This window comes from Silurus aristotelis (genome assembly GCF_946808225.1).
Source record: "Silurus aristotelis genome assembly, chromosome: 21".
NCBI classification, from domain to species: Eukaryota; Metazoa; Chordata; class Actinopteri; order Siluriformes; family Siluridae; genus Silurus; species Silurus aristotelis.
Window position 1 is genome coordinate 20,895,644 of NC_139594.1, and position 8,236 is coordinate 20,903,879.

Consider the following 8,236-nt stretch of genomic DNA (forward strand, 5'->3'; position numbering starts at 1 on the left):
CCATTTATTATTTTTATTATTATTATTATTATTAAATACTATTCACTTATGGAGATACTAGAAGGATGAAATAATAGAATTAACAATGAATAGGATATAAAATGTATTTATTCAGGTATTATGAGCGTTTTATTTTGTTATTGTGTAAGTTTTACATTCATATATATATATATATATAAAATCTCAATAGTTAAACTATAATTAAATAATCATCATTGAGAAAATGGAACAAACCCTAAATAATACAAATCCCACTGGCAGCCTTATTTCTATATTTTTATCCACTAAAATGATGCAGTTATTTACAGATTTATTCCCCAAAACAGTGAAGAACAAAGAGAACTGCTGGATTCTTTATGGAAATACATGGATGTGATTATGGTACAATAACAGTGCATCAAATCTATTTATATTCCAGTATTAAGTAAGATGGAATAAAATAATGTACAGAAGTATAAATATATAAATAACTAATATATTGATCATTGCAAATTGTTTATTGTTAATAATAATAATAATAATAATAACATTAATAATAATGCATTATAATGTAATATTAAATAAAATGCTAATAGTATGTACTATCAATTACAATAGAATACAGACAAAAAAGAAAAGTAAATAATTGTACAATAATAAATGAGTATAATAATAAATTAAAGTCTATATAATATCTCTCAATCATCTATTATCACTAATTATTTGTACAGTTATTGTTATTATCACTCTATTATTGTTATGTTGTTATATTTGTTGTGTAGTTGTATTTGTGTACAGGGAACTCTCGCCTGGACCAAGATTGCAGCAGCATTGACGTATCACGGCGACGGACCAAAGCGGCCAATGAGGCGTCTGTGTCTTATATGTCTATGGATTTCACTTCTAATGGACTTTAATGGACTGTGTGTGGAAAATATAGAAATACAGAAGACTTTAATCACTTTTTATACATAGAAATAAAAAACAGAACAGTGTTTATTGGTGTTGTGTTTATTGCACACCTCCTGTCAGTCTGTGTTCAGATGAGGAATAAAGATGTTAGAAAAATATGTGAGAATCAGTAAGACATCATGAGGATCAGCTGGTTTTAGAAAGATTTTCCCCCAGTTTTAACTGCATGTTGTTTTTGTGTTTTCTAGGAGTGTGATTGATTCCAGCAGAAGAGATCGGCGTCTTCAGGACTCTGCGTGTACACGAGCATTGAAAAATGGAGATCCCTGATCAGGGCACAGATCATGTGACCTCACCCTCAAAACACTGGTAACCTGCCATGTTCTAGTGTTTTACTAATGAACTGTTCTAATGATTGTCGCTGCCCAGTTATGTAACCACTTGCAGGAGAACAATATCTTTGAAGAGTTTCAGTCAGGTTTTAGGCCCCATCATAGCACAGAAACTGCTCTAGTTAAAATCACTAACGACCTGTTTTTAGCTTCAGACCAAGGCTACATCTCCCTATTAGTTTTACTAGATCTTAGTGCTGCGTTCGACACTATAGATCATGATCTTCTCCTCGATCGCTTACAGAATTACATCGGTATTCAGGGACAGGCATTAAGCTGGTTTAAATCCTACCTGTCCAATCGTTACCATTTCGTAGATTTAAATGGAGAGCTATCCAGGATAATGCTAGTAAATTATGGCGTGCCACAAGGGTCAGTTCTGGGACCCCTGCTTTTTACAATATACATGCTTCCATTAGGAAATATTATTAGAAGGCATGGAATTAGCTTCCATTGTTATGCTGATGATACCCAGCTATATATTTCATCCAAACCAGGCGATACAGCTCAATTAGCTCGCATAACTGAGTGTGTTGAAGAAATAAGAGATTGGATGACCCATAACTTTCTGCTATTAAATCCTGATAAAACGGAGATTTTGCTCATCGGCCCAAAAAATAGTACACAGAAGCTCCAGCATCTCAGCCTGCATTTAGACGGTTGTTCTGTAACTACTAGTTCAACGGTAAAAGACCTGGGAGTTATTTTAGACAGCAACTTATCTTTTAAAAATCACATCAATCAAGTTACAAAAACAGTCTTCTTTCACCTTAGAAATATTTCTAAGCTAAGAAATATGTTATCTATATCTGATGCAGAGAAGCTCGGTCATGCGTTTATGACCTCTAGAATAGACTACTGTAATGCATTACTAGGTGGATGTCCTGCATCATTAATAAACAAGCTTCAGTTAGTTCAGAATGCCGCAGCAAGAGTTCTTACTAGGTCAAGAAAATACGATCATATAACCCCAATCTTATCGTCCCTACATTGGCTTCCTATTAAGTTTCGAATAGACTACAAACTACTGCTACTCACTTATAAAGCACTAAATGGTTTGGCTCCCATGTATCTATCCAGTCTCTTAACACGCTACAATCCGTCACGCTCCCTGAGATCTCAAAACTCTGGGCTTCTAGTAGTTCCTAGAATAGCAAAGTCCACTAAAGGCGGTAGAGCATTTTCACATTTAGCTCCTAAACTCTGGAATAGTCTTCCTGACAGTGTTCAGGGTTCAGATACACTCTCCCAGTTTAAGTGCAGATTAAAAACATATCTTTTTAGCAAAGCCTACACATAACACACATCACACACATCACATCACAACCTTGTGCTCCAGAACATCTGATCACATGCACATTATCAACTTGTGCTGTTAATATCATGAACAGCAGCTACGCTAATTCCTCTCCACTGCTTCTCTTTCTCTCCCCATCCCGAGGCTTCCTGAGGTTTGGCCAGCTCCAGTCACGTCCCACCTCGTGAAGATTATGGACCTATGGATGATCATGGAGAAGTAGATGCCGAGTGTTTAAAGGCCCTGGCATGGAGAAGCTGATGCTGGATCTATGATGATCACAAATTGTTCTGTATTGTTGAAAGATTTATGACCAAACTTTTGATGTCACCCATATGAGGATGGGTTCCCCTTTGAGTCTGGTTCCTCTCAAGGTTTCTTCCTCATATCATCTAAGGGAGTTTTTCCTTGCCACTGTCGCCACGGCTGCTCATCAGGGACAAACGCACACCATTCACCTTCACTGTTGTTTTCTGTAAAGCTGCTTTGAGACAATGTCTGTTGTGAAAAGCGCTATACAAATAAACTTGACTTGACTTGACTTGACTGTTCATATCTGTAAATCTGGAGACATTTCTGAGAGCTTCATTTCATATATAAACATCACCCTAAATACATTTATTACACAATTAAATACACGTGATTGTGCACAATTTATGAAACTCTCAAAACCAAGAGCCATAAACTCATTGTCTAATTAAAGCTATAAGACACAAACAACATGGATAATCCTTATAATATGTGTTCTAAATGAGTGTTTAAGCAGCACTGGAGATTCTCATTACTGACCTCAGTTCAGCTTCTTTTCAGCACAATCACAGAAAACCTTTAGAACATCACCTCAATTACAGGGAACCAAATCAATAAGTGCTGTTTAACTCCAATCCAGCAGGAGCAGTTACAGTGGGCTGGAACTGTTTTCTACATCAACTACATACTATAAATTATAATCTTATCCAAACTAAATCTGTGTTTTTATCACCAGTTTTAAACCCGTGCTCTACTTCCTGCTCTACACCACCACTGCATAGGGACTTTTTCAATGCACTGGATTTTGTATCCTGATTTTAGCAACAATGAAATTCTGTCTTATGACCATTTTTATAATTTTCTACAGTAAACTACAGAGAGAGAAATCACATTTACCAGTGCCCAGCTGTGTCTCCATGAAGAGTGATGCGTCTATGGATATTCCTCAGAGCTTTAGCACTGGAATCTCCTCACCTGGACACAGGTAACATCCCATAATACTCCTAGTTAAAGTCACAGTTAATGGCTGCACTACACCGTCATTAGCAGCTGTTTAGATTTATATTCTAGTTACTTGGTCTTTAGTGATTCTACAATACTTTCAGTAAATCCTTTAGATGAAAAAGTGTAAATATTTATTCAAGTCACAATCAATTACACGTAATGTCTTCAATCCTAAAATAAAAATACTAATATAAACAACAAAAAAGCTACAGGAAACATCTAAACACTACTACTTAAAGGTATAAGCAGTATTTTTGGGGGATCAGGAACCCTGACTTAGTGATCAGAATCTTCTGTAGATCTTCAGATTTTAGCAACAATGAAATTCTGTCTTAAAGCCATTTCTATAATTTTCTACAGTGAACTACAGAGAGAGAAAACAGAATTGATTCAGAATGAAAATCAGCATTTTCCTCAACCTAAACTCCCACTTCCCAAAACCATGTGAGTAGGTGGAAATCTTCATCAGAAGATGATGTGAGACGAGAGATAAGAATTTTAGCTTTCATTTCCTGAAAGGTTCGGTGCAGTGTTCTAAGTGATGGAACACATCTAGATGTAAAGATCAGGAACTGAAAGCTGGAATTCTGATCTTTTCTTTCATTACAATCAAAACCAACACCATGACTGTGACACTGACACACTGCTATTCTAAAGCTCTCTGCTGTTAGTAACTACAGAGTGATTAGTTAGCGATTAGCACATTTAATTCTCCAGGTGCACAATGTTGGAGTTGTATTCAGCTCTGTGTTCTCCAAGTGTTCCTGCTCTCACTACAATTATTGTAGTACAATTTGTGTTCAGGTTTAGACTCCAGTATTAAAGTGAGGAACGTTGAGATCTTTAACACTTGTTGTTTTTGTTCCCAGTGTTCTACAGAAGGCAGGAGACAGAAGAGAGAAGAACATCATCACAGCTACAGGGTACGATCAAAACCAACACCATGACTGTGACACTGACACACTGCTCTTCTAAAGCTCTCTGCTGTTAGGAACTACAGAGTGATTAGATGATAGAAAACCTCCAGTAGAATAAAGTAAATCCACAGTGAGAACATCATAAAGATCTATTTAGCAGGAAAAATGTGAACTTCTACTCTAATCATTGGAGCCCATGTCTCAACATGTCTTCCTTCTTCACCCTGTCACAGACACGACCCAGAATCCACTGCTGCAGATGAATTCCAGAAGACGTTCAAGTTCAATCTGATGAAGAAGTTTAAGTGTTTGAATGGATTGATGCTAAAGCAGGAAAACCGAACACTCCTGAATGAGATCTACACAGAGCTCTACATCACAGAGGAAGACAGTGGAGACGTCAATAAAGAACATGAGGTGAAACAGATTGAAGCAGCATCCAGGAGGAACCCAACTGAGGATACATAAATTAAATGCAGTGACATCTTTAAACCCCAACCTGCACAAGACAAAGCCATCAGGAGAAATCTGAAAAAGCTCTTATCTGAACAAGATGAAGAACCCACCAGGAATATTCTGAAAAAACTCTTATATGAACAAGATGAAGAACCCATCAGGAACATTCTGATAAAGCTGTTATCTGAACAAGATGAAGAACCCATCAGAAACATTCTGACAAAGTTCTTATCTGAACAAGATGAAGTACCCATCAGGAACGTTCTGACTAAGGGAGTAGCTGGAATTGGAAAAACAGTCTCTGTGCAGAAGTTTGTTCTGGACTGGGCTGAAGGGAAAACAAATCAGGACGTCCACCTCATATTCCCACTTCCTTTCAGAGAGCTGAATTTGATGACGGACCAAGAACTGAGTCTGGTGGAGCTCCTTCATGTGTTTTTTAAGGAGATGAAAGAAATGGACATTTCCAGGTTGGAGAAGGTTTTGATAATTTTTGATGGTTTGGATGAGTGTCGTTTTCCTCTGGATTTCCAGAAGACAGTGAGAGTGTGTGATGTAACTGAATCAGCACCAGTGCATGTGCTGCTGATAAACCTGATCAAAGGGAACCTGCTTCCCTCTGCTCTCATCTGGATCACCTCCAGACCAGCAGCAGCTGATCAAATCCCCTCTGAGTGTGTCCATCGAGTCACAGAGGTACGAGGGTTCAATGACCCTCAGAAGGAGGAGTACTTCAGGAAGAGTATGAGTGATCAGAACCTGGCCAATAAGATCATCACACACCTGAAGTCATTAAGAAGCCTCTACATCATGTGCCACATCCCAGTGTTCTGCTGGATTTCAGCTGCTGTTCTAGAGAGAATGTTGGGTGAAGCAGAGAGTGGAGAGATCCCCAAGACTCTGACTCAAATGTACACATACTTCCTCATCATTCAGACCAACATCATAGGAGAGAAGTACCTACAGAAGCAGGAGAGCGATGAAGAAATGCTTCTCAAACTGGGGAAACTGGCTTTCCAGCAGCTGGAGAAACAAAACCTGATCTTCTATGAGGAAGACCTGAGAGAATGTGACATTGATGTGACAGAAGCAGCAGTGTATTCAGGTGTGTGTACGCAGATCTTCAGAGAGGAGTTTGGGCTTCACCAGAGTAAAGTGTTCTGCTTTGTTCATCTGAGCATTCAGGAACATCTCGCAGCTCTGTATGTGCACCTGACCTTCATGAAGGAGCAGAGAAATGTTCTTAAACAGAATCAGGTCTGTAGGACACTTTCAGATGTTCACAGGAGTGCTGTAGATCAGGCTTTAGACAGTCAGACTGGACATCTGGATCTTTTCCTCCGCTTTCTTCTGGGTCTCTCACTCGAGTCCAATCAGAAACTTCTACATTCCTTAGTAACACAGACAGGAAGTAGCTCCCAGAACAAAGAGGAAACAGTTCAGTACATCAAGAAGAAGATCAGTGAAGATCTTTCTACAGAGAAATCCATCAATCTGTTCCACTGTCTGAATGAACTGGGTGATGATTCTCTAGTGGAGGAAATCCAGCAGTATCTGAAATCTGGAACACAAAGTGAACTTTCTCCTTCACAGTGGTCTGCTCTGGTGTTTGTGTTACTGACATCAGCACAGGATCTGGAGGAATTTGACCTGAATAAATACATCACTCCAGATAAGATCAGAGATGGGATTCTTGTGAGAGTGATGCCTGTGATTGCAGCATCCAGAAAAGCAATGTAAGTGAAGCTGAATGAAATTGTTCTACTGTTACAGTGTTGAGAACAAATCAAAGGTCTGAGCTGTTCAGATGAATCGAACTCTGCAGGACTCTTTAGACTTTTTCCTTTCTCCTCTTAGAAACCTTTTAGATCAGACTCTCTTACTTTCCCATTTGGATTCCCGGATCTCATCCTCCATGTTTATACAACGTGTGTGTGATGATGTTCCTCAGCTGAAACTCTCGCCAAGCCAAATCTGAACATCTCCGACTGTCAATTCTTATTATTATTCCACCATTTAATCATTGTGTTCAACTGATGTGTGTGATGTTGAAAGTGAGACGCTGCAGTGAAGCTTTGAGAACTTGTTTGATCTTCTGCATTTCTGTTCATTATCTTTTTTTTCTTCAGTATCAGATGCAGTGAAATTACAGGGAAAAGTGGAGAAGCTCTGACCTCAGTGCTCAACTCAGAAACCTCCAGTCTGAGAGAACTGCATCTGACTGTCAATACACTGAATCTGTCTGGGAATAATCTAGAAGACTCAGGAGTGAAGCGTCTCTCTGCTCTACTGGAGAATCCTGAGTGTAAAGTGAAAGATCTGAGGTAAGATCATCTCTCTGAGAGACACAAGAACTCAGTAAAAGCTGCAGTGAATTGTTGTATACAGTGTTGTTTTTCAGGTGAAATTTGCTGTAGCAGTACAACATCCAGAACAAATCTATCAGTAATGAAACTTCTCACTTCCACTAATCATTAATGCACTCTCTCTCTCTCTCTCTCTCTCTCTCTCTCTCTCTCTCTCTCTCTCTCTCTCTCTCTCACACACACACACACACACACACACACACACACACACACACACACACACACGCTCTCTCTCTCTCTCTCTCTCTCTCTCTCTCTCTCTCACACACACACACACACACACACACACACACACACACACACACACACACACACACACGCTCTCTCTCTCTCTCTCTCTCTCTCTCACACACACACACACACACACACACACACACACACACACACACACACACACACACACACACACACACACACTCTCTCTCTCTCTCTCTCTCACACACACACACACACACACACACACACACACACACACACACTCTCTCTCTCTCTCTCTCTCTCTCTCTCTCTCTCTCTCTCTCTCTCTCTCTCTCACACACACACATACACACTCACTCTCTCTCTCTCTCCCACACACACACACACACACACTCACTCTCTCTCTCTCTCTCTCTCTCTCTCACACACACACACATACACACACACTCTCTCTCGCTCTCGCTC

The 8,236-nt window shown here is 39.3% G+C and overlaps 2 protein-coding genes and 1 pseudogene across 3 annotated transcripts in view; 2 read left to right on the top strand and 1 right to left on the bottom strand.

The window, feature by feature from the left end:
- Nucleotides 1-8,236, bottom strand: part of LOC310716350 (uncharacterized protein) — a 185,513-nt gene that overhangs the window by 64,940 nt on the left and 112,337 nt on the right.
- LOC310716476 (uncharacterized protein) overlaps nucleotides 1-8,236 on the top strand; it is a 73,814-nt gene that overhangs the window by 23,943 nt on the left and 41,635 nt on the right. The window lies entirely within an intron of this gene.
- The window catches only part of LOC310716381 (NLR family CARD domain-containing protein 3-like), a 19,459-nt pseudogene continuing 11,444 nt past the window's right edge, over nucleotides 222-8,236 (top strand). The window contains exons 1-7 of the transcript XR_014538249.1: nucleotides 222-381; nucleotides 1,140-1,260; nucleotides 3,698-3,814; nucleotides 4,195-4,278; nucleotides 4,704-4,757; nucleotides 4,985-6,943; nucleotides 7,337-7,531. The product of XR_014538249.1 is annotated as an NLR family CARD domain-containing protein 3-like (transcript). The remainder of the gene's footprint in view (nucleotides 382-1,139; nucleotides 1,261-3,697; nucleotides 3,815-4,194; nucleotides 4,279-4,703; nucleotides 4,758-4,984; nucleotides 6,944-7,336; nucleotides 7,532-8,236) is intronic.